Here is a 26,074-nt window from a genome sequence, read left to right on the forward strand (position 1 = left end):
GTTTGTCCACTCGGTCTGGGAGGTCTTTATGCATCTCCAGGGGGCTCCGGATGGTCGACAGGGCAACATTCGTGGCGTGGAGGGCCGTGTGCGCGGCCACGTCAGGACGCTGCCTCCTCCTGTACAGTAGGAAGAAGGAGAAGGCCGTGGTGGACTTGGGCCGAATGCACTGTAGCTACATAGAGCCCACCCACACAGTAGCTTATTAGGCCTTTTCCCTTTTATATTTACTGTTTTATATTTTGCTCACTGTTTTGTATTTTGTTTTCGATCCAAATAAATTTTGTTACATAGGAAACTTGTCTCATAAATACTTTGCAATATCGTGGAACTATCTACGGAGTCTTAGATAATTTTTGAAAGGCTTTATTTTCAGTTTGAATTTAAAAGAGCCACTAAGTGTTGTTTTCTCAATTCAAAAATAGATAAGGGCAATTTTGAAGTTTTAAATGGTGCTGGTCCCAACATGAATATTGATCAGGGGAATTTATACTAATATTCGAACATTTTAGTTTTTTTTCGCTCGAAGAAATAATAATTTCACTTGAAATTTTAATTTGAATTTGACTTTGATTTTGGACAAGTGGCAAGCTGCATAGTAATCACGGTGACATGGCCACCATTAGGGGGAGATTACTGTAGCATGATTCTTGGGGTCTTACAAATCTCCTCCACTACAAGAAATCTCGTCCCGAGATTTAAGAGGTAGAGTGAGGGGGAAAGTTATGGTTACGAATTTCTAGCAGACCTTCTCGTCCTGGGTTGCTCTTCTAATATGTTGATCCCTCTCGTTGATGTCTTCAACGCTCTGCTCTAGGTCATCATTGAAAGGATCGATATGCTTGACTAGAGGGGGGGGGGTGAATAGGCAACTAACAATTTTTAACTATTCTTTACCAAATTAAACTTTGCGTCGAAGTAGGTTGTCTAGATGTGCAACTAGGTGAGCAACCTATATGATGCAACAACAACGAACATACACGCAAGCAAGAGAAGTAACACTAATAAGTTTGCACAAGCAAAGGTAAGAGATAACCAAGAGTGGACCCGGTGAAGACGAGGATGTGTTACCGAAGTTCCTTCCTTTTGAGGGGAAGTACGTCTCCGTTAGAGCAGTGTGGAGGCACAATGCTCCCCAAAAAGCCACTAGGGCCACCGTATTCTCCTCACGCCCTCACACAATGCGAGATGCCGTGATTCCACTATTAGTGCCCTTGGAGGTGGCGACTGGACCTTTACAAACAAGGTTGGGGCAAACTTCACAACTCAATCGGAGGCTCCCAACAACACCACGAAGCTTCGCCACAATGGACTATGGCTCCGTGGTGACCTCAACCGTCTAGGGTGCTCAAACACCCAAGAGTAACAAGATCCGCTAGGGATTAGTGGGGGAATCAAATATCTCTTGGTGGAAGTGTAGATCGGGGCCTTCTCAACCACTCCCGAGCAAATCAACAAGTTTGGTTGGCTAGAGAGAGAGATCGGGCGAAAAAGGAGCTTGGAGCAATAATGGAGCTTTTGGGGGAAGAGGTAGGTCAACGAAGAAGAAGGGGACCCCCTTTTATAGTGGGGGGAACAATCCAACCGTTACCCCACTAAACAGCCCCGCAGAGGGCAGTACTACCGTAGTGGGCAGCGGTACTACCGCTGGACCCAGCGGTACTACCGCTCCCCCTTACGGTACTACCGCCCAGCCAGAGAGGGCTTGGAGACAGACGAGGGACTGGCCCAGCATGGTACTGCCGGACAGGCCCAGCGCGGTACTGCTGCGATGGCAGAGCGGTACTACTACACCTACTACCGCTGCAAGTGCCACTCAACCCGACACGAGAAGTGCCCCCCTCGAGTCGAGGCGGTAGTGGCCCGGTACCGCAGTGGTACTGCCGCTGAGGACACACAAGCGGTACTACCGCTGGGGCTAAAGACTGCCCAAACAGCAGGGAATAAGACCCCCAACGACGCGGGAAGGCCCTGAGGGTGTGAAACGAAAGTGTACGTGATGATTCCACCCTAGCCATACCAAAGCGGACCCCCTCTTGATAATACGGTGACTCCTACGAAACTAATCCACTAACAAGAAACAAAAGAGCTACACTATCTTGAAAAACACTCTGAGGGGAAAGAAATCGTCTCGAGCCAAAGGATGAATCTCTGAAATGCTCAAAGCACAAGGTTAGTCTGCAAATATGTTGTCATCAATCACCAAAACTACATCGAGAGAGATATGCCTTAACAATCTCCCCCTTTTTGGTGGATTGATGACAACCTGGGATTTGCACAGGGAAAAGACATAAAAGTAAGGATACTTAGAACTACAAAATATAGACGGGCTCCCCCTGAATGTGTGCACCTAGTTAGTAGTGCCTTTGGAATGCAAGGCACACACATTCGGATCAACACACCCCCTATATTTTATAGTCGAAAAGTTCTAAGCACGGGATACATGAGAGCAGGGTATAAACAGGATAAGCATGCAACTCATAAGATACTACAGTACTGAATAGACATAGATAATAAGGTAAATATAGGGTAGCATATGTCTCATACCATATGTCTAGAACTTAGGTCTGACTGGCACCAAACCAAACCAAGCAAAACGACGAGAAAACACAAGACACCACAAACCACAAAGACACACTCGCAACACGGCAACAACACAAATCCCTAAACTCTCTCCCCCTTTGGCAGCGAGACACCAAAAGGGAAAAGAGCGAAGCTACGGCTCCAGTTTATAGCAACCTCATCACATCCTGGCAGGGTCATCTGCACTGCCATCCTCAGTCGGAAACTGCTCGGTGTCTGAATCGGTCCACGGACAGTGCTGCTGAATCCATTCCTCCTCTTCAGTGATCTGGCCCTCAGAACCGCTGGCAACGGTCGCACCCAGCTGACGCATGACTCCTCGTGACGCCCCCTGGCCTGCTTCTCAGCCGCATGAGTCATGTACTGACCATGAGACTCCATGCAGAAGAGCTTCTTCATCTTGCATTTAAGCTTCTTTGCCCAAGAGGGTTCTGCACTAGAAGGCCTAAAGTCCTCATCGTGATCATCGACCGCAGCCCCACCCTCGGTCTCCATGTCAGCAGCAGTAGATGGACCCCCTGGTTTAGGCGCTGGGGTGTTGGGGAACGTAGTAATTTAAAAAAAATAATCTACGCACACGCATGATCATGGTGATGCAAAGCAACGAGAGGGGAGAGTATTGTCCACGTACCCTCATAGACCGAAAGCGGAAGCATTAGCACAACACGGTTGATGTAGTCGTATGTCTTCACGATCCTACCGATCCAAGTATCGAACGCACGGCACCTCCGAGTTCAGCACACGTTCAGCTCGATGACGTCCCGCTAACTCCGATCCAGCAGAACTTCATGGGAGAGTTCCGTCAGCACGACGGTGTGGTGACGGTGATGATGTTGCTACCGACGCAGGGCTTCGCCTAAGCACCGCTACGATATGATCGAGGTGGAATATGGTGGAGGGGGGCACCGCACACGGCTGGGAGAGATCAACTAATCAACTTGTGTGTCTAGAGGTGCCCCCTGCCCCTGTATATAAAGGAGCAAGGGGGGAGGCCGGCTGGCCCTCTATGGGCGCGCCAGGAGGAGGAGTCCTCCTCCTAGTAGGAGTAGGACTCCCCTTTCCTACTCCTACTAGGAGGAGGAAAGGAAGGAGGAGAAGGAGAAGGAAGGAGAAGGAGGAAAAAGAGGAAAGGGGGGCCGGCCCCCTAGTCCAATTCGGTTTGGGCTTAGGGGGGGCGCGCGCCCTGCCTCCTCTCTTCCACCACTTGACCCGTGAGGCCCATTACTTCTTCCTCGTATTCCCGTAACTCCCCGGCACCCCTGAAAATACCCGAATCACTCGGAACATTTCCGATGTCCGAATATAGTCGTCCAATATATCGATATTTACATCTCGACCATTTCGAGACTCCTCGTCATGTCCCTGATCTCATCCGGGACTCCGAACTACCTTCGGTACATCAAATCACATAAACTCATAATACAATTGTCACCGAAACTTTAAGCATGCGGACCCTACAGGTTCGAGAACTATGTAGACATGACTGAGACATGTCTCCGGTCAATAACCAATAGCGGAACCTATATGCTCATATTGGCTCCCACATATTCTACGAAGATCTTTATCGGTCAGACCGCATAACAACATACGTTGTTCCCTTTGTCATCGGTATGTTACTTGCCCGAGATTCCATCGTCGGTATCTCAATACCTAGTTCAACCTCATTACCGGCAAGTCTCTTTACTCGTTCCGTAATACATCATCCCGCAACTAACTTATTATTGCAATGCTTTAAGTGTTGTGCATTACCGAGAGGGCCCAGAGATACCTCTCCGACAATCGGAGTGAAAAATCCTAATCTTGAAATACGCCAACCCAACAAGTACCTTCGGAGACACCTGTAGAGCACCTTTATAATCACCCAGTTACGTTGTGATGTTTGGTAGCACACAAAGTGTTCCTCCAGTAAACGGGAGTTGCATAATCTCATAGTCATAGGAACATGTATAAGTTATGAAGAAAGCAATAGCAACAAACTAAACGATCAAGTGCTAAGCTAATGGAATGGGTCAAGTCAATCACATCATTCTCCTAATGATGTGATCCTGTTAATCAAATGACAACTCACGTCTATGGCTAGGAAACATAACCATCTTCGATCAATGAGCTAGTCAAGTAGAGGCATACTAGTGACACTCTGTTTGTCTATGTATTCACACATGTATTATGTTTCCGGTTAATACAATTCTAGCATGAATAATAAACATTTATCATGATATAAGGAAATAAATAATAACTTTATTATTGCCTCTAGGGCATATTTCCTTCAGTCTCCCACTTGCACTAGAGTCAATAATCTAGATTACACAGTAATGATTCTAACACCCATGGAGCCTTGGTGCTGATCATGTTTTGCTCGTGGAAGAGGCTTAGTCAGCGGGTCTGCAACATTCAGATCCGTATATATCTTGCAAATTTCTATGTCTCCCACTTGGACTAAATCCCGAATGGAATTTAAGCGTCTCTTGATGTGCTTGGTTCTCTTGTGAAATCTGGATTCCTTCGCCAAGGCAATTGCACCAATATTGTCACAAAAGATTTTCATTGGACCCGATGCACTAGGTATGACACCTAGATCGGATATGAACTCCTTCATCCAGACTCCTTCATTTGTTGCTTCCGAAGCAGCTATGTACTCCGCTTCACATGTAGATCCCGCCACGACGCTTTGTTTAGAACTGCACCAACTGATAGCTCCACCGTTCAATATAAACACGTATCCGGTTTGCGATTTAGAATCGTCTGGATCAGTGTCAAAGCTTGCATCAACGTAACCATTTACGATGAGCTCTTTGTCACCTCCATATACGAGAAACATATCCTTAGTCCTTTTCAGGTACTTCAGGATGTTCTTGACCGCTGTCCAGTGATCCACTCCAAGATTACTTTGATACCTCCCTGCTAGACTTATAACAAGGCACACATCAGGTCTGGTACACAGCATTGCATACATGATAGAGCCTATGGCTGAAGCATAGGGAACATCTTTCATTTTCTCTCTATCTTCTGCGGTGGTCGGACATTGAGTCTTACTCAACTTCACACCTTGTAACACATGCGAGAACCCTTTCTTTGCCTGATCCATTTTGAACTTCTTCAAAACTTTGTCAAGGTATGTGCTTTGTGAAAGTCCAATTAAGCATCTTGATCTATCTCTATAGATCTTAATGCCCAATATGTAAGCAGCTTCACTGAGGTCTTTCACTGAAAAACTCTTATTCAAATATCCCTTTATGGTATCCAGAAATTCTATATCATTTCCAATCAATAATATGTCATCCACTTTCTTGTAAATACAAGCTTCTCCAAAAGTCTGTACAAAACCAAATGCTTTGATCACACTATCAAAGCATTTATTCCAACTCCGAGAGGCTTGCACCAGTCCATAAATGGATCGCTGGAGCTTGCACACTTTGTTAGCTCTCTTTGGATCGACAAAACCTTCTGGCTGCATCATATACAACTCTTCTTCCAGAAATCCATTCAGGAATGCAGTTTTAACATCCATTTGCCAAATTTAATAATCATAAAATGCGGCAATTGCTAACATGATTCGGACAGACTTAAGCATCGCTATGGGTGAGAGGGTCTCATCGTAGTCAATCCCTTGAACTTGTCGAAAACCTTTTGCAACAAGTCGAGCTTTGTAGACAGTAATATTACCGTCAGCGTCAGTCTTCTTCTTGAAGATCCATTTATTTTCAATTGCTTGCCGATCAACGGGCAAGTCAACCAAAGTCCACACTTTGTTCTCATACATGGATCCCATCTCAGATTTCATGGCTTCTAGCCATTTTGCGGAATCTGGGCTCACCATCGCTTCTTCATAGTTCGTAGGTTCATCATGATCTAGTAGCATGACTTCCAGAACAGGATTACTGTACCACTTTGGTGCGGATCTTATTCTGCTTGATCTACGAGGTTCGGTAGTAACTTGATCTGAAGTTTCATGATCATTATCATTAGCTTCCTCACTAATTGGTGTAGGTGTCACAGAAATCGGTTTCTGTGATGTACTACTTTCCAATAAAGGAGCAGGTACAGTTACCTCATCAAGTTCTACTTTCCTCCCACTCACTTCTTTCGAGAGAAACTCCTTCTCTAGAAAGGATCCATTCTTAGCAACGAAAGTCTTGCCTTCAGATCTGTGATAGAAGGTATACCCAACAGTTTCCTTTGGATATTCTATGAAGACACATTTCTCTGATTTGGGTTCGAGCTTATCAGGTTGAAGCTTTTTCACATAAGCATCGCAGCCCCAAACTTTCAGAAACGACAACTTTGGTTTCTTGCCAAACCACAGTTCATAAGGCGTCGTCTCAACGGATTTCGATGGTGCCCTATTTAACGTGAATGTAGCCGTCTCTAAAGCATAACCCCAAAACGATAGCGGTAAATCTGTAAGAGACATCATAGATCGCACCATATCTAGTAAAGTATGATTACGACGTTCGGACACACCATTACGCTGTGGTGTTCCGGGTGGTGTGAGTTGCGAAACTATTCCGCATTGTTTCAAATGTAGACCAAACTCGTAACTCAAATATTCTCCTCCACAATTAGATCGTAGAAACTTTATTTTCTTGTTATGATGATTTTCAACTTCACTCTGAAATTCTTTGAACTTTTCAAATGTTTCAGACTTATGTTTCATTAAGTAGATATACCCATATCTGCTTAAATCATCTGTGAAGGTGAGAAAATAACGATATCCGCCACGAGCCTCAATATTCATCGGACCACATACATCTGTATGTATGATTTCCAACAAATCTGTTGCTCTCTCCATAGTACCGGAGAACGGCGTTTTGGGTGCCCATGAGGCACGGTTCGCAAGTACCAAGTGATTCATAATCAAGTGATTCCAAAAGTCCATCAGTATGGAGTTTCTTCATGCGCTTTACACCGATATGACCTAAACGGCAGTGCCACAAATAAGTTGCACTATCATTATCAACTCTGCATCTTTTGGCTTCAACATTATGAATATGTGTATCACTACTATCGAGATTCATCAAAAATAGACCACTCTTCAAGGGTGCATGACCATAAAAGATATTACTCATATAAATAGAACAACCATTATTCTCTGATTTAAATGAATAACCGTCTCGCATCAAACAAGATCCAAATATAATGTTCATGCTCAACACTGGCACCAAATAACAATTACTTAGGTCTAAAACTAATCCCGAAGGTAGATGTAGAGGTAGCGTGCCGACCACGATCACATCGACTTTGGAACCATTTCCCACGCGCATCGTCACCTCGTCCTTTGCCAGTGTTCGCTTGATCCGTAGTCCCTGTTTCAAGTTGCAAATGTTAGCAACAGAACCAGTATCAAATACCCAGGTGCTACTGCGAGCTCTAGTAAGGTACACATCAATAACATGTATATCACATATACCTTTGTTCACCTTGCCATCCTTCTTATCCGCCAAATACTTGGGTCAGTTCCGCTTCCAGTGTCAAGTCTGCTTGCAGTAGAAGCACTCAGTTTCAGGCTTAGGTCCAGATTTGGGTTTCTTCTCCTGAGCAGTAACTTGCTTACCATTCTTCTTGAAGTTCCCCTTCTTCTTCCCTTTGCCCTTTTTCTTGAAACTGGCGGTCTTGTTGACCATCAACACTTGATGCTCCTTCTTGATTTCTACCTCGACAACCTTTAGCATTGCGAAGAGCTCGGGAATTGTTTTATCCATCCCTTGCATGTTATAGTTCATCATGAAGCTCTTGTAGCTTGGTGGCAGTGATTGAAGAACTCTGTCAATGACACTATCAACAGGAAGATTAACTCCCAGTTGAGTCAAGTGATTATGATACCCAGACATTTTGAGTATATGTTCACTGACAGAACTATTCTCCTCCATCTTGCAGCTATAGAATTTATTGGAGACTTCATATCTCTCAATCCGGGCATTTGCTTGAAATATTAACTTCAACTCCTGGAACATCTCATATGCTCCATGACGTTCAAAACGTCGTTGAAGTCCCGATTCTAAGCCGTAAAGCATGGCACACTGAACTATCGAGTAGTCATCAGCTTTGCTCTGCCAGACGTTCATAACATCTAGTGTTGCTCCAGTAGCAGGCCTGGCACCTAGCGGTGCTTCCAGGACATAATTCTTTTGTGCAGCAATGAGGATAATCCTCAAGTTACAGACCCAATCCGTGTAATTGCTACCATCATCTTTAAACTTTGCTTTCTCAAGGAACGCATTAAAATTCAACGGAACAACAACACGGGCCATCTATCTACAATCAAACATAGACAAGCAAGATACTATCAGGTACTAAGTTCATGATAAATTTAAGTTCAATTAATCATATTACTTAAGAACTCCCACTTAGAAAGACATCCCTCTAATCTTCTAAGTGATCACGTGATCCAAATCAACTAAACCATAACCGATCATCACGTGAAATGGAGTAGCATCAATATGTTGATCATATCTACTATATGATTCATGCTCGACCTTTCGGTCTCAGTGTTCCAAGGCCATATCTGCATATGCTAGGTTCGTCAAGTTTAACCTGAGTATTCTGCGTGTGCAAAACTGGCTTGCACCCGTTGTAGATGGACGTAGAGCTTATCACACCCGATCATCACGTGGTGTCTGGGCACGACGAACTTTGGCAACGGTGCATACTCAGGGAGAACACTTTTATCTTGAAATTTAGTGAGAGATCATCTTATAATGCTACCGTCAATCAAAGCAAGATAAGATGCATAAAAGATAAACATCACATGCAATCAATATAAGTGATATGATATGGCCATCATCATCTTGTGCTTGTGATCTCCATCTCCGAAGCACCATCATGATCACCATCGTCACCGGCGCGACACCTTGATCACCATCGTAGCATCATTGTCGTCTCGCCAATCTTATGCTTCCACGACTATCGCTACCGCTTAGTGATAAAGTAAAGCATTACAGCGCAATTGCATTGCATACAATAAAGAGACAACCATATGGCTCCTGCCAGTTGCCGATAACTCGGTTACAAAACATGATCATCTCATACAATAAAATTTAGCATCATGCCTTGACCATATCACATCACAACATGCCCTGCAAAAACAAGTTAGACGTCCTCTACTTTGTTGTTGCAAGTTTTACGTGGCTGCTACGGGCTTTAGCAAGAACCGTTCTTACCTATGCATCAAAACCACAACGATAGTTTGTCAAGTTGGTGTTGTTTTAACCTTCGCAAGGACCAGGCGTAGCCACACTCGGTTCAACTAAAGTTGGAGAAACTGACACCCGCCAGCCAGCTGTGTGCAAAGCAAGTCGGTAGAACCAGTCTCGCATAAGCGTACGCGTAATGTCGGTCCGGGCCACTTCATCCAACAATACCGCCGAACCAAAGTATGACATGCTGGTAAGCAGTATGACTTATATCGCCCACAACTCACTTGTGTTCTACTCGTGCATATAACATCAACGCATAAAACCTGGCTCGAATGCCACTGTTGGGGAACGTAGTAATTTCAAAAAATTTCCTACGCACATGCATGATCATGGTGATGCAAAGCAACGAGAGGGGAGAGTATTGCCCACGTACCCTCGTAGACCGAAAGCGGAAGCATTAGCACAACGCGGTTGATGTAGTCGTACGTCTTCATGATCCGACCGATCCAAGTACTGAACGCACGACACCTCCGAGTTTAGCACACGTTCAGCTCGATGACATCCCGTGAACTCCGATCCAGCAGAACTTCACGGGAGAGTTCCGTCAGCACGACGGCGTGGTGATGGTGATGATGTTGCTACCGACGCAGGGCTTCGCCTAAGCACCACTACGATATGATCGAGGTGGAATATGGTGGAGGGGGGCACCGCACACGGCTGGGAGAGATCAACTGATCAACTTGTGTGTCTAGAGGTGCCCCCCTGCCCCTGTATATAAAGGAGCAAGGGGGGAGGCCGGCCGGCCATCTATGGGCACGCCAGGAGGAGGAGTCCTCCTCCTAGTAGGAGTAGGACTCCCCTTTCCTACTCCTACTAGGAGGAGGAAAGGAAGGAGGAGAAGGAGAAGGAAGGAGAAGGAGGAAAAAGAGGAAAGGGAGCCGGCCCCCTAGTCCAATTCGGTTTGGGCTTAGGGGGGCCGTGCGCCCTGCCTCCTCTCTTCCACCACTTGGCCCATGAGGCCCATTACTTCTTCCTCGTATTCCCGTAACTCCCCGGTACTCCTGAAAATACCCGAATCACTCGGAACCTTTCCGATGTCCGAATATAGTCGTCCAATATATCGATCTTTACACCTCGACCGTTTCGAGACTCCTCTTCATGTCCCCGATCTTATCCGGGACTCTGAAATACCTTCGATACATCAAATCACATAAACTCATAATACAATTGTCAATGAAACTTTAAGCATGCAGACCCTACGGGTTCGATGTTGGGGAACGTAGCAATTTCAAAAATTTCGTACACATATGCAAGATCATGGTGATGCACAGCAACAAGAGGGGAGAGTGTTTCCACGTACCCTCGTAGACCGAAAGCGGAAGTGTTAGCACAACGCGGTTGATGTAGTCGTAAGTCTTCACGATCCGACCGATCATGTACCGAACGCACGGCACCTCCGAGTTCTGCACACGTTCAACTCGATGACGTCCCTCGAACTCCGATCCAGCCGAGTGTTGAGGGAGAGTTTCATCAGCACGACGACATGGTGACAATGATGATGTTCTACCGATGCAGGGCTTCGCCTAAGCACCGCTACGATATGATCGAGGTGGATTATGGTGGAGGGGGCACCGCACACGGCTAAGAGATCAAGAGATCAATTGTTGTGTCTATGGGGTGCCCCCTGGCCACGTATATAAAGGAGTACAGGAGGGGGGTGAGGGCCGGCCCCTATGGCGCGCCCTGGAGGGGTCCTACTCCCACCGGGAGTAGGATTCCCCCCTTCCAAGTAGTAGGAGTAGGAGTCAAGGCAAGGGAAGGGAGAAGAGAAGGAAGGAGGGGGCGCAGCCCCTCCCCCTAGTCCAATTCGGACTAGGCCTTGGGGGGGGGGGCGCCCAACCTCTCCTCTCTTTCCCCTAAAGCCCAATAAGGCCCATATACTCCCCGGCGAATTTCCGTAACTCTCCGGTACTCCGAAAAATACCCGAATCACTCGAAACATTTTCGATGTCCGAATATAGTCGTCCAATATATCAAACTTTATGTCTCGACCATTTCGAGACTCCTCGTCATGTCCCCGATCTCATCCGGGACTCCGAACTCCTTCGGTACATAAAAACTCATAAACTCATAATATAACTGTCATCGAAACCTTAAGCGTGCGGACCCTACGGGTTCGAGAACAATGTAGACATGACCGAGACACGTTTCCGGTCAATAACTAATAGCGGAACCTGGATGCTCATATTGGCTCCCACATATTCTACGAAGATCTTTATCGGTCAGACCGCATAACAACATATGTTGATCCCTTTGTCATCGGTATGTTACTTGCCCGAGATTCGATCGTCGGTATCTCAATACCTAGTTCAATATTGTTACCGGCTAGTCTCTTTACTCGTTCTGTAATACATCATCCTGCAACTAACTAATTAGTTGCAATGCTTGCAAGGCTTTAAGTGATGTGCATTACCGAGAGGGCCCAGAGATACCTCTCCGACAATCGGAGTGACAAATCCTAATCTCGAAATACGCCAACCCAACAAGTACCTTCGGAGACACCTGTAGAGCACCTTTATAATCACCTAGTTACGTTGTGACGTTTGGTAGCACACAAAGTGTTCCTCCGGTAAACTGGAGTTGCATAATCTCATAGTCATAGGAACATGTATAAGTCATGAAGAAAGCAATAGCAACAAACTAAACGATCAAGTGCTATGCTAACGGAATGGGTCAAGTCAATCACATGATTCTCCTAATGATGTGATCCCATTAATTAAATGACAACTCATGTCTATGGTTAGGAAACATAACCATCTTTTATCAACAAGCTAGTCAAGTAGAGGCATACTAGTGACACTCTGTTTGTCTATGTATTCACACATGTATTATGTTTCCGGTTAGCATGAATAATAAACATTTATCATGATATAAGGAAATAAATAATAACTTTATTATTGCCTCTAGGGAATATTTCCTTCAGTCTCCCACCTGCACTAGAGTCAATAATCTAGTTCACATCGCCATGTGATTTAATACCAATAGTTCACATCACCATGTGATTAACACCCATAGTTCACATCGACATGTGACCAACACCCAAAGGGTTTACTAGAGTCAATAATCTAGTTCACATCACTATGTGATTTACACCCAAAGAGTACTAAGGTGTGATCATGTTTTGCTTGTGAGAGAAGTTTAGTCAACGGGTCTGCCACATTCAGATCCGTACGTATTTTGCAAATTTCTATGTCAACAATGCTCTGCATGGAGCTACTCTAGCTAATTGCTCCCACTTTCAATATGTATCCAGATTGAGACTTAGAGTCATCTGGATCAGTGTCAAAACTTGCATCGACGTAACCCTTTACAATGAACCTTTTGTCACCTCCATAATCGAGAAACATATCCTTATTCCACTAAGGATAATTTCGACCAATGTCCAGTGATCTACTCCTAGATCACTATTGTACTCCCTTGCCAAACTCAGGGCAGGGTATACAATAGGTCTGGTACATAGCATGGCATACTTTATAGAGCCTATGGCTGAGGCATAGGGAATGACTTTCATTCTCTCTCTATCTTCTGCCGCGGTCGGGTTTTGAGTCTTACTCAACTTCACACCTTGTAACACAGGAAAGAACTCCTTTTTGACTGTTCCATTTTGAACTACTTCAAAATTTTGTCAAGGTATGTACTCATTGAAAAACTTATCAAGCGTCTTGATCTATCTCTATAGATCTTGATGCTCAATATGTAAGCAGCTTCACCGAGGTCTTTCTTTGAAAAACTCCTTTCAAACATTCCTTTATTCTTTGCAGAATAATTCTACATTATCTCCGATCAACAATATGTCATTCACATATACTTATCAGAAATGCTGTAATGCTCCCACTCACTTTCTTGTAAATACAGGCTTCACCGCAAGTCCGTATAAAACTATATGCTTTGATCAACTTATCAAAGCGTATATTCCAACTCCGAGATGCTTGCACCAGTCCATAGATGGATCGTTGGAGCTTGCATATTTTGTTAGTAACTTTAGGATTGACAAAACCTTCTGGTTGCATCATATACAACTCTTCTTTAATAAATCCATTAAGGAATGTAGTTTTGTTTATCCATTTGCCAGATTTCATAAAATGTGGCAACCGCTAACATGATTCGGACAGACTTAAGCATAGATACGAGTGAGAAACTCTCATCGTAGTCAACACCTTGAACTTGTCGAAAACCTTTTTGCGACAATTCTAGCTTTGTAGATAGTAACACTACTATCAGCGTCCGTCTTCCTCTTGAAGATCCATTTAATCTCAATGGCTCGCCGATCAATGGGCAAGTCAATAAAAGTCCATACTTTGTTCCCATACATGGATCTCATCTTAGATTTCATGGACTCAAGCCATTTCGTGGAATCTGGGCTCATCATCGCTTCCTCATAGTTCGTAGGCTCGTCATGGTCAAGTAACATGACCTCCAGAACAGGATTACCGTACCACTCTGGTGCGGATCTCACTCTGGATTACCTACGAGGTTCGGTAGTAACTTGATCTGAAGTTACATGATCATCATCATTAGCTTCCTCACTAATTGGTATAGTAGTCACAGGAACAGATTTCTGTGATGAACTACTTTCCAATAAGGGAGCAAGTACAGTTACCTCATCAAGTTCTACTTTCCTCCCACTCACTTCTTTCGAGAGAAACTCCTTCTCTAGAAAGGATCCATTCTCAGCAATGAATATCTTGCCTTTGGATCTGTGATAGAAGGTGTACCCAACATTTTCTTTTGGGTATCTTATGAAGATGCACTTCTCCGATTTGGGTTTGAGCTTATCAGGTTGAAACTTTTTCACATAAGCATTGCAACTTCAAATTTTAAGAAACGATAGCTTAGGTTTCTTGCCAAGCCATAGTTCATACGGTGTCGTCTCAACGTATTTAGATGGTGCCCTATTTAATGTGAATGTAGCTATCTCTAATGCATAACCCCGAAACGATAGTGGTAAATCGGCAAGAGACATCATAGATCGCACCATATCTAATAAAGTACGGTTACGACGTTCGGACACACCATTACACTGTGGTGTTCCAGGTGGCGTGAGTAGTGAAACTATTTCACATTGTTATAACTGAAGGCCAAACTCGTAACTCAAATATTTTACTTCTGCGATCATATCGTAGAAACTTTTATTTTTGTTACGATGATTCTCCACTTCACTCTAAAATTCTTCGAACTTTTCAAATGTTTCAGACTTGTGTTTCATCAAGTAGATATACTCATATCTGCTCAAATCATCTATGAAGATCAGAAAATAATGATACCTGTCGTGAGCTTCAATATTCATGGGACCATATACATCAGTATGTATGATTTCCAACAAATCTGTTGCTCGCTCCATTGTTCCGAAGAACGGAGTCTTAGTCATCTTGCCCATGAGGCATGGTTCGCAAGCATCAACTGATTCATAATCAAGTGATTCCAAAAGCCCATCAGCATGGATTTTCTTCATGCGCTTTACACCAATATGACCTAAACGGCAGTGCAACAAATAAGTTGCACTATCATTATTAACTTTGTATCTTCTGGCTTCAGTATTATAAAAATGTGTATCACCATGATCGAGATCCAACAAACCATTTTCATTGGGTGTATGAGCATAGAAGGTTTTATTCATGTAAACAGAACAATAATTATTCTCTAACTTACATGAATAACTGTATTGCAATAAACATGATCCAATCATATTCATGCTCAACGCAAACACTAAATAACACTTATTGAGGTTCAACACTAATCCTGAAAGTATAGGGAGTGTGCGATGATGATCATATCAATCTTGGAACCACTTTCAACACACATCGTCACTTCACCCTTAACTAGTCTCTGTTCATTCTGCAACTCCCGTTTCGAGTTAATACTCTTAGCAACTGAACCAGTATCAAATACCGAGGGGTTGCTACGAACACTAGTAAAATACACATCAATAATCTGTATATCAAATATACCTTTGTTCACTTTGCCATCCTTCTTATCCGCCAAATACTTGGGGCAGTTCCGCTTCCAGTGACTAGTCCCTTTGTAGTAGAAGCACTTAGTCTCAGGCTTAGGACCAGACTTGGGCTTCTTCACTTGAGCAACAACTTGCTTGTCGTTCTTCTTGAAGTTCCCCTTCTTCCCTTTGCCCTTTTCTTGAAACTAGTGGTCTTGTCTACCATCAACACTTGATATTTTTCTTGATTTCTACCTTCGTTGATTTCAGCATCACGAAGAGCTTGGGAATCGTTTCCGTTATCCCTTTATAGTTCATCACGAAGTTCTACTAACTTGGTGATGGTGACTAGAGAATTCTGTCAATCACTATTTTATCTGGAAGATTAACTCCCACTTGATTCAAGCGATTGTAGTACCTAGACAATCTGAGCACATGCTCACTGCTTGAGCTATTCTCCTCCATCTTTTAGCTATATAACTTGTTGGAGACTTCACATCTCTCAACTCGGGTATTTGCTTGAAATATTAACTTCAACTCCTGGAACATCTCATATGTTCCATGACGTCCAAAACGTCTTTGAAGTCCCGATTCTAAGATGTTAAGCATGGTGCACTAAACTATCAAGTAGTCATCATATTGAGCTAACCAAACATTCATGACGTCTGCATCTGCTCCTGCAATAGGCCTGTCACCTAGCGGTGCATCAAGGACATAATTCTTCTGTGCAGCAATGAGGATAATCCTCGGATCACGGACCCAGTCCGCATCATTGCTACTATCATCTTTCAACTTAGTTTTCTCTAGGAACACATATAAAACATAGGGAAGCAATAACGCGAGCTATTGATCTACAACATAGATATGCAAATACTACCAGGACTAAGTTCATGATAAATTTAAAGTTCAATTAATCATATTACTTAAGAACTCCCACTTAGAAAGACATCCCTCTAGTCTTCTAAGTGATCACGTAATCCAAATCAACTAAACCATAACCGATCATCACGTGAAATGGAGTAGCTTTCAATGGTGAACATCAATATGTTGATCATATCTACTATATGATTCACGCTCGACCTTTCGGTCTCAGTGTTCCGAGGCCATATCTGCATATGCTAGGCTCGTCAAGTTTAACCTGAGTATTCTGTGTATGCAAAAACTGGCTTGCACCCGTTGTAGATAGACGTAGAGCTTATCACACACGATCATCACGTGGTGTCTGGGCACGACGAACTTTGGCAACGGTGCATACTCAGGAAGAACACTTTTATCTTGAAATTTAGTGAGAGATCATCTTATAATGCTACCGTCATAACTAAGCAAAGATAAGATGCATAAATGATAAACATCACATGCAATCAAAATATGAGACATGATATGGCCATCATCATCTTGTGCCTTTGATCTCCATCTCCAAAACATCGTCATGATTTCCATCGTCACCGGCATGACACCATGATCTCCATCATCTTGATCTATATCAATGTGTCGTCACATGGTCGTCTCACCAACTATTGCTCTTGCAACTATTGCTATCGCATAGCGATAATTGTAAAGCAATTATTTGGCACTTGCATCTTATGCAATAAAGAGACAACCATAAGGCTTCTGCCAGTTACCGATAACTTCAACAAAACATGATCACCTTATACAACAACTTATATCTCATCACGTCTTGACCATATCACATCACAACATGCCCTGCAAAAACAAGTTAGGCGTCCTCTACTTTGTTGTTGCAAGTTTTACGTGGCTGCTATGGGCTGAGCAAGAACCGTTCTTACCTACGCATCAAAACCACAACGATAGTTTGTCAAGTTGGTGCTGTTTTAACCTTCACAAGGACCGGGCGTAGCCACACTCAGTTCAACTAAAGTTGGAGAAACTGACACCCGCCAGTCACCTGTGTGCAAAGCACGTCGGTAGAACCAGTCTCGCGTAAGCGTACGCGTAATGTCGGTCAGGGCCTCTTCATCCAACAATACCGTCGAACCAAAGTGTGACATGCTGGTAAGCAGTATGACTTATATCGCCCACAACTCACTTGTGTTCTACTCGTGCATATTACATCAACGCATAAAACCTGACTCGGATGCCACTGTTGGGGAACGTAGCAATTTCAAAAATTTCCTACGCACATGCAAGATCATGGTGATGCACAGCAACAAGAGGGGAGAGTGTGTCCATGTACCCTCGTAGACCGAAAGCGGAAGCGTTAGCACAACGCGGTTGATGTAGTCGTACGTCTTCACGATCCGACCGATCAAGTACCGAACGCACGACACCTCCGAGTTCTGCACACGTTCAACTCGATGACGTCCCTCGAACTCCGATCCAGCCGAGTGTTGAGGGAGAGTTTCGTCAGCACGACGGCGTGGTGACGATGATGATGTTCTACCGACGCAGGGCTTCGCCTAAGCACCGCTACGATATGATCGAGGTGGATTATGGTGGAGGGGGGCACCGCACACGGCTAAGAGATCAAGAGATCAATTGTTGTGTCTATGGGGTGCCCCCTGGCCACGTATATAAAGGAGTGGAGGAGGGGGGAGAGGGCCGGCCCCTATGGCGCGCCCTGGAGGAGTCCTACTCCCACCGGGAGTAGGATCCCCCCCTGCCAAGTATTAGGAGTAGGAGTCAAGGCAAGGGAAGGGAGAAGAGAAGGAAGGAGGGGGCGCAGCCCCTCCCCCTAGTCCAATTCGGACTAGTCCTTGGGGGGCTCCCAACCTCTCTTCTCTCTTTCCCCTAAAGCCCAATAAGGCCCATATACTCCCCGGCGAATTTCCGTAACTCTCTGGTACTCCGAAAAATATCCGAATCACTCGGAACCTTTCCGATGTCCGAATATAGTCGTCCAATATATCGATCTTTATGTCTCGACCATTTCGAGACTCCTCGTCATGTCCCCGATCTCATCCGGGACTCCGAACTCCTTCGGTACATCAAAACTCATAAACTCATAATATAACTGTCATCGAAACCTTAAGCGTGCGGACCCTATGGGTTCGAGAACAATGTAGACATGACTGAGACACGTCTCCGGTCAATAACTAATAGCGGAACCTGGATGCTCATATTGGCTCCCACATATTCTACCTAGTTCAATCTCGTTACCGGCAAGTCTCTTTATTCGTTCCGTAATACATCATCCTGCAACTAACTCATTAGTTGCAATGCTTGCAAGGCTTTAAGTGATGTGCATTATCGAGAGGGCCCAGAGATACCTCTCCGACAATCGGAGTGACAAATCCTAATCTCGAAATACGCCAAGCCAACAAGTACCTTCGGAGACACGTGTAGAGCACCTTTATAATCACCCAGTTACATTGTGACGTTTGGTAGCACACAAAGTGTTCCTCTGGTAAACGGGAGTTGCATAATCTCATAGTCATAGGAACATGTATAAGTCATGAAGAAAGTAATAGTAACAAACTAAACGATCAAGTGCTATGCTAACGGAATGGGTCAAGTCAATCACATCATTCTCCTAATGATGTGATCCATTAATCAAATGACAACTCATGTCTATGGTTAGGAAACATAACCATCTTTGATCAATGAGCTAGTCAAGTAGAGGCATACTAGTGACACTCTGTTTGTCTATGTATTCACACATGTATTATGTTTCCGGTTAATACAATTCTAGCATGAATAATAAACATTTATCATGATATAAGGAAATAAATAATAACTTTATTATTGCCGCGAGGGCATATTTCCTTCATTCGAGAACTATGTAGACATGACCGAGACATGTCTCCGGTCAATAACCAATAGCGGAACCTGGATGCTCATATTGGCTCCCACATATTCTACGAAGATCTTTATCGGTCAAACTGCATAACAACATACGTTGTTCCCTTTGTCATCGGTATGTTACTTACCCGAGATTCGATCGTCGGTATCTCAATACCTAGTTCAATCTCGTTACCGGCAAGTCTCTTTACTTGTTCCGTAATACATCATCCCGCAACTAACTTATTAGTTGCAATGCTTGCAAGGCTTAAGTGATGTGCATTACCGAGAGGGCCCAGAGATACCTCTCCGACAATCGGAGTGACAAATCCTAATCTCGAAATACGCCAACCCAACAAGTACCTTCGGATACACCTGTAGAGCACCTTTATAATCACCCTGTTACGTTGTGACATTTGGTAGCACACAAAGTGTTCCTCCGGTAAACGGGAGTTGCATAATCTCATAGTCATAGGAACATGTATAAGTTATGAAGAAAGCAATAGCAACAAACTAAACGATCAAGTGCTAAGCTAATGGAATGGGTCAAGTCAATCACATAATTCTCCTAATGATGTGATCCCGTTAATCAAATGACAACTCATGTCTATGGCTAGGAAACATAACCATCTTTGATCAACGAGCTAGTCAAGGAGAGGCATACTAGTGATACTCTGTTTGTCTATGTATTCACACATGTATTATGTTTTCGGTTAATACAATTCTAGCATGAATAATAAACATTTATCATGATATAAGGAAATAAATAATAACTTTATTATTGCCTCTAGGGCATATTTCCTTCATGGGGTGCCCCAGTTGTCCTTCTTCCTCAGACGCTTGATCTCATGAGAAACCAATTCTCCAGTTTCCAACATCTCCTTGGGATAGACACGTGCCAGGCATTCTCAATGAGCCGCATGATGAATGGACCATAGATTGGGCACTTGCGCTCAGAAACGGCAGAGAGAATTTCAGACCACATAACATGAGAAATGTCTAGGCACTCTCCAGTGTTTGCTTCCTTCTCATGCTGGCAGAATAGAAGCATGTCCACGAGATAGGAGTGGACCATATCCAGATTCCCGATGCGAGGGAAGAGAGTCTCTCGGAAGACACGATGAAGGATGTCCAGAAAGGCAGAAAACTCATAGGTTTCCTTCTTAGTCACAGGGTGAACCTTCACAGTACAGTAGGGCTAGAGAGCTTGCTTATGAGTGGAGGTAGCATTGTGGTGAGGGCGGAAGCCGACTGGAGTCTCAAGCCCGTGATCTTCCACCTCAAGTAACTCCATGAAGGCCTTCCACTTGACGGAAAGCAACTTGCCATTGGTCATCCAAGTCAGAGTCCTATCGGCATTAGTCCCAAGATGAACAGTAGCAAAGAATTGAGCCACCAAATCTGCATCAAAATCCTTGTTGAACTGCATGATTTTGAGAATGTTCAGCTGAGAACACATTTGAAGGGCTTCGCCAAAGTACTCAGGGTCCTTCTCCATAGCATCCATGTCGATGGAGCATACATCAACATAGAGATTCTTCTTAGCCTTGATCACATCAAAATAGATGGAAAACTGAAAGCGGTTCCAGAACGGGCGGTTGACCAAAGTGGGATCTTGGTCTTCCTCATAGGGGTTGCGGGGACGCTTTGCCCAAAACTCCTTGGCAGTCATCTCAGTCACGGTCTTTCCCTTTGGCTTGTTGGCGGATCTCTTCGACTGCTGAGGTGGCGGTGGAGCACTTGAGGTTGCGCCTGCTGGCGGCGGTTGAGTACTAGAGGATCCACCTGCTGGCTCAGAAGTGCGGTAGCCACTACAAAAAAAAGACACATCCATGACATTTTGGGCTGAACGAAGTTTTTTTCTATCATACATATGACACTTCTATGACGATAATTGTGACAAAACCCGGTATCATCATAGATGTGGTGGGCTCCTACTTCTATGACAAAAAATCATCACAGAAAATGGGCTTTTCGTCCTGGGAGGGCCGGAGACGCAGCTGCATGACATTCTTTGGGCCATCCATGACGGAAAAAACCGTGGTAGAAGCGAGGGCGAGGAAAATTTCGGGGAATTCCTGGTTACGGTGGGAGGTCGGGGGCCAAGAGATGCGCGTTTCTCTCGTACACGTACGCGCGTGTGTGCGAGGCGTTGGCTCTAACTAAACCCGAGCGAGGCGTTGGGCTCTAACTGAACCCGAGCGATTGCACTGTAGGCTACGCGTTACTGAACCCGAGCGATCGATCGATGGCTGTTAACTGAACCCGATCGAGCGATTCCTTCGCTATTGCTGCTAACTGAAGCCGATCGATGCTGCCTCTGGGATGAACAGTGAGCGTTGCGGGAGGGTTTGGATGAACAGTGAGCGGTGGCGTTGCCTCTGGATGAACAGGACCCCATGGTGTGGTGGAGGGCTGGATGAATAGTAGACGATGGAGGGGTGCCCGTGGAGGGGTGGTTGAACAGGACCCCGTGGTGTGGAGGGCTGGATGAACAGTAGACGGTGGAGGGGTGCCCGTGGAGGGGTGGTTGAACAGTAGTCGGTGGAGTAGCGCGCGGTGGAGGCTGGATGAACAGGAGCCTGTGGAGGCTGGAGGAGGTCGACGGTAGCCCTTGGAGGCTGGAGGAGGTCGACGGTGGAGATGAACAGTATCCCGTGGAGTCCCATTTTGCGGTACGCCACACCCCTCCTGATGAACAGGACCCCTGTTTCGACCGTAGCGCTCCAACACAAGTCCGTTTCGTCCGTTTTGTGGTACGCCACAACCCTCCCGATCAACAAGACCCCCATTTCGACCGTAGGAGGTCCGTTTCCTCCGTTTTGCGGTACGCCAGACCCCTCCCAATCAACAGGACCCGGTTCCGAACGTAGGAGGTCCGTTTCCTCCGTTGTGCGGTACGCCAGGCCTCGTTTCCATCGTCTGTTCCGTCCAAGCCCTCCCGATGAACATGACCACACATTCCGTTCCGACCCAGCGTTGGCTCCCACGCGTTCCGTTGCCTCCCGATGAACACAACGCATTCCGTTGCCTCCCCATGAACACGACACATTCCGTTGCCTCCCCATGAACACGACGACGACGTTGTTTCTCCGTTCCGACCCAACCATGTACACGAGCTCTGGCTGTACGTATGCGTGAGTAGGCGTTCGAGACCCCGCTTGTATGTACACATACGTGGCCGTATTTTCTTTCCTGCACCCTGGCCGCCGTACGTACATGTACATGCTACGTGCGCGCCTCTACTACGACACGTACGCGCCTCTACTACGACACGTGCGCGCCTCTACATCCACTAGTATATATGTACGTACACGTTCGCGACCAGAATGACAATGCTACGTACGCTTCGACCAGGTGGGTCCCGACTGTCAGGCACTTCCTTGCGTGCGAATATGTAGCTGGTGGGTCCCAGCAGTCAGGGGGGCGAATCGTTTTGTTTTTTTGCCCGGACGCACTTCCTTGCGTGCGAAGGTATAGCTGGTGGGTCCCAGCAGTCAGGGGGGAAACGTTTTTTTGTGAAATATGGTGGCCCGTCCGGTGGGTCCCCGCTGTCAGGTGGAGGAATAATTATTTTGCGCGTAATAATGAGGCACTTCTTTGCTGTGGCCGTGGACCCAGCTGTCAGCGTCTCCACGCACAGTACTCTTCCGATGGAAGTCGGCCGTTGACCACATTGACCACGCCGCGCCGAGAGCACCACGGCAGTGGACGACGGCGAGGCCTAGGAAGGGGACGACACGGAGGCAGGGAAGACTCGGCAGTTGTTTCCCACGCGGAGGGGAGTACGACTGTACGAGGGTTTACTGGTTCGTCTGCCGTCGCCGGAGAATAACAACAGGTGTGGGTGAGTAGAGGGATGGCTAGGCCAGCGATGGGAGTACGGTGGGGCGGCGAGGCCTGCGCGGCAGCACAGCCGACCGCGGGGAGGAGGGAGCAGGCAGTCCTGCCGGCGCTTGTTTGAGCGGCTGGAGCAGGAAGAGCAGAGATTGAAGAAGCACGACGGTCGTTGGATGGACATCCAACAGTCAGTGCTTGTGCGTCAACCTTTTTTAGGAAAGACTCAAATCTGTGGAAAATAGCATACAACCCATCTGCCATTATTTCTAATAATTTACAGCTCATTTCCTAATTCTTAAGGTTTTTTAGAGCCCATATTCTTTTTGTTAGCATTACAGCCCATATTGTGGCCACGGTTAAAAAATTATACGAAATTTTGCATATTTCAGTGCGGTCCAAACTGTTTTTAATCCCAAAATTTCGACTCACATTCAAACTGATTTTAAAAATAAATGTATATCAATATAAAATCCAACAAATTCTCCACGCATAAAAATTAATGTAATTTAAAATCTTGAAATGAAAAAAAGATATTTGAAACTAATTGTCGGTTTGATGTGTTTTAAAAATGTACAACCCATTTCTTATTACCGATGGGCCATTTTCTCGGCCAGCCGAATGAAAGCTCTCCTCATCTTGAAAGATTTGCAGCCCAACAGGCATGACAAAGCGACTTACTTGGCAAATCACAAAAAAACTGGGCTATGGCCATGGACCCTGCTGTCAGCCTCTCCACGTATAATACTCTTTCGATGGAAGTCGTTCCTTGACCACGTTGACCACGCTGCGCGGAGAGCACCACGGCGGTGGACGACGGCGAGGCCAAGGAAGGGGACGACGTGGAGCCGGGGAAGACGCGGCAGTGGAAGCCCTCGCGGAGAGGAGTACGAGGGTTCACTGGTTCGGCTGCGGTGTGAGGCCGCCGTCGCCGCAGGGCCTGGCCAGCGGTGGGAATAGTAGGGGCGGTGAGGCCTCTACGGTAGCACAGCCGGCCACGGGAGGCAGGAGCATGTGGCATGACCGGCGCTGCTTTGGGCAGCTGGAGCAAGAAGACCAGAGGTTGAAGAAGCACTACGGCCGTTGGATGGACATCGTACGGTCACTGGAGCTAGAATCGTTCATATTGACTAAGTTGACAAAGCCCTTCGTCCCCGTCAACTTAGAAGGCCCACAAGTAAGCCTCCCACCAAGCTGGGTCCCAGCTAGCCGGGAGAGTATTCATTTTTTTGTGCGTAATAAGGAGGCACTTCCGGTGGGTCCGAGCTAACAGCGGGGGGAACATTTTTTCATGAAATACGGTGGCCCGTCCGGTGGGTCCTAGCAGTCAGGGGGAAGCAATTTTTTTCGCAAAATACTGGTGGCCCGTCCGATGGGTCCCCGCTGTCAGGTGGAGGAATAATTATTTTCCGCGTAATAAGGAGGCACTTCCTTGGGGCTGCCGTGGACCCAGCTGTCAGCCTATCCACATACAGTACTCTTCCAATGGAAGTCAGTCGTCGACCACATTGACCACGCCGCGCCGAGAGCACCACGGCGGTGGACGATGGCGAGGCCTAGGAAGGGGATGATACGTCTCCAACGTATCTATAATTTTTGATTGCTCCATGCTATATTATCTACTGTTTTGGGCAATATTGGGCTTTATTATCCACTTTTATATTATTTTTGGGACTAACCTATTAACCGGAGGCCCAGCCCAGATTTGTTGTTTTATGCCTATTTCAGTGTTTTGAAGATAAGGAATATCAGACGGAGTCGAAACGGAACGAAATCAACTGGAGAAGTTATTTTGGAAGGAAACACACCTGATGGACTTGGACCCCACGTCAAGGAAGAAACGAGGTGCTCACGAGGGTGGGGGCCGCCCCCCCTAGGGCACGCCCCCCTGTCTCGTGGGGCCCTCGTGGCTCCCCTGACGTACCTCCTGCACCCATATATACCTACTTGACCTAAAACTTCCAGAACACAAGATAGATCTAGAGTTCCGCCACCAGAAGCCTCCATAGCCACCAAAAGTCAATTGGGACCCTGTTCCAGCACCCTGCCGGAGGGGGGAACCCTCACCGGTGGCCATCTTCATCATCCCAGTGCTCTCCATGACGAGGAGGGAGTAGTTCTCCCTCGGGGCTGAGGGTATGTACCAGTAGCTATGTGTTTGATCTCTCTCTCGTGTTCTTGATTTGGCACGATCTTGATGTATCGCGAGCTTTGCTATTATAGTTGGATCTTATGTTTCTCCTCCCCCTCTTCTCTCTTGTAATGAATTGAGTTTCCCCTTTGAAGTAATCTTATCTGATTGAGTCTTTAAAGATTTGAGAACACTTGATGTATGTATTGCCGTGGATATCCGTGGTGACAATGGGATACCACGTGCCACTTGATGTATGTTGAGGTGATCAACTTGCGGGTTTCGTGACATTGGGAACCTATGCATAGGGGTTGGCACACGTTTTCGTCATGATTCTCCAGTAGAAACTTTGGGGCACTCTTTGAGGTCCTTTGTGTTGGTTGAATAGATGAATCTAAGATTGTGTGATGCATATCGTATAATCATACCCACGGATACTTGAGGTGACATTGGAGTATCTAGGTGACATTAGGGTTTTGGTTGATTTGTGTCTTAAGGTGTTATTCTAGTACAAACTCTAGGGCTGTTTGTGACACTTATAGGAATAGCCCACCGGATTGATTGGAAAGAATGACTTTGAGGTGGTTTCGTACCCTACCATAATCTCTTCGTTCGTTCTCCGCTATTAGTGACTTTGGAGTGACTCTTTGTTGCATGTTG

Source organism: Triticum dicoccoides, chromosome 6A (genome assembly GCF_002162155.2).
Source record: "Triticum dicoccoides isolate Atlit2015 ecotype Zavitan chromosome 6A, WEW_v2.0, whole genome shotgun sequence".
Classification (NCBI taxonomy): domain Eukaryota; kingdom Viridiplantae; phylum Streptophyta; class Magnoliopsida; order Poales; family Poaceae; genus Triticum; species Triticum dicoccoides.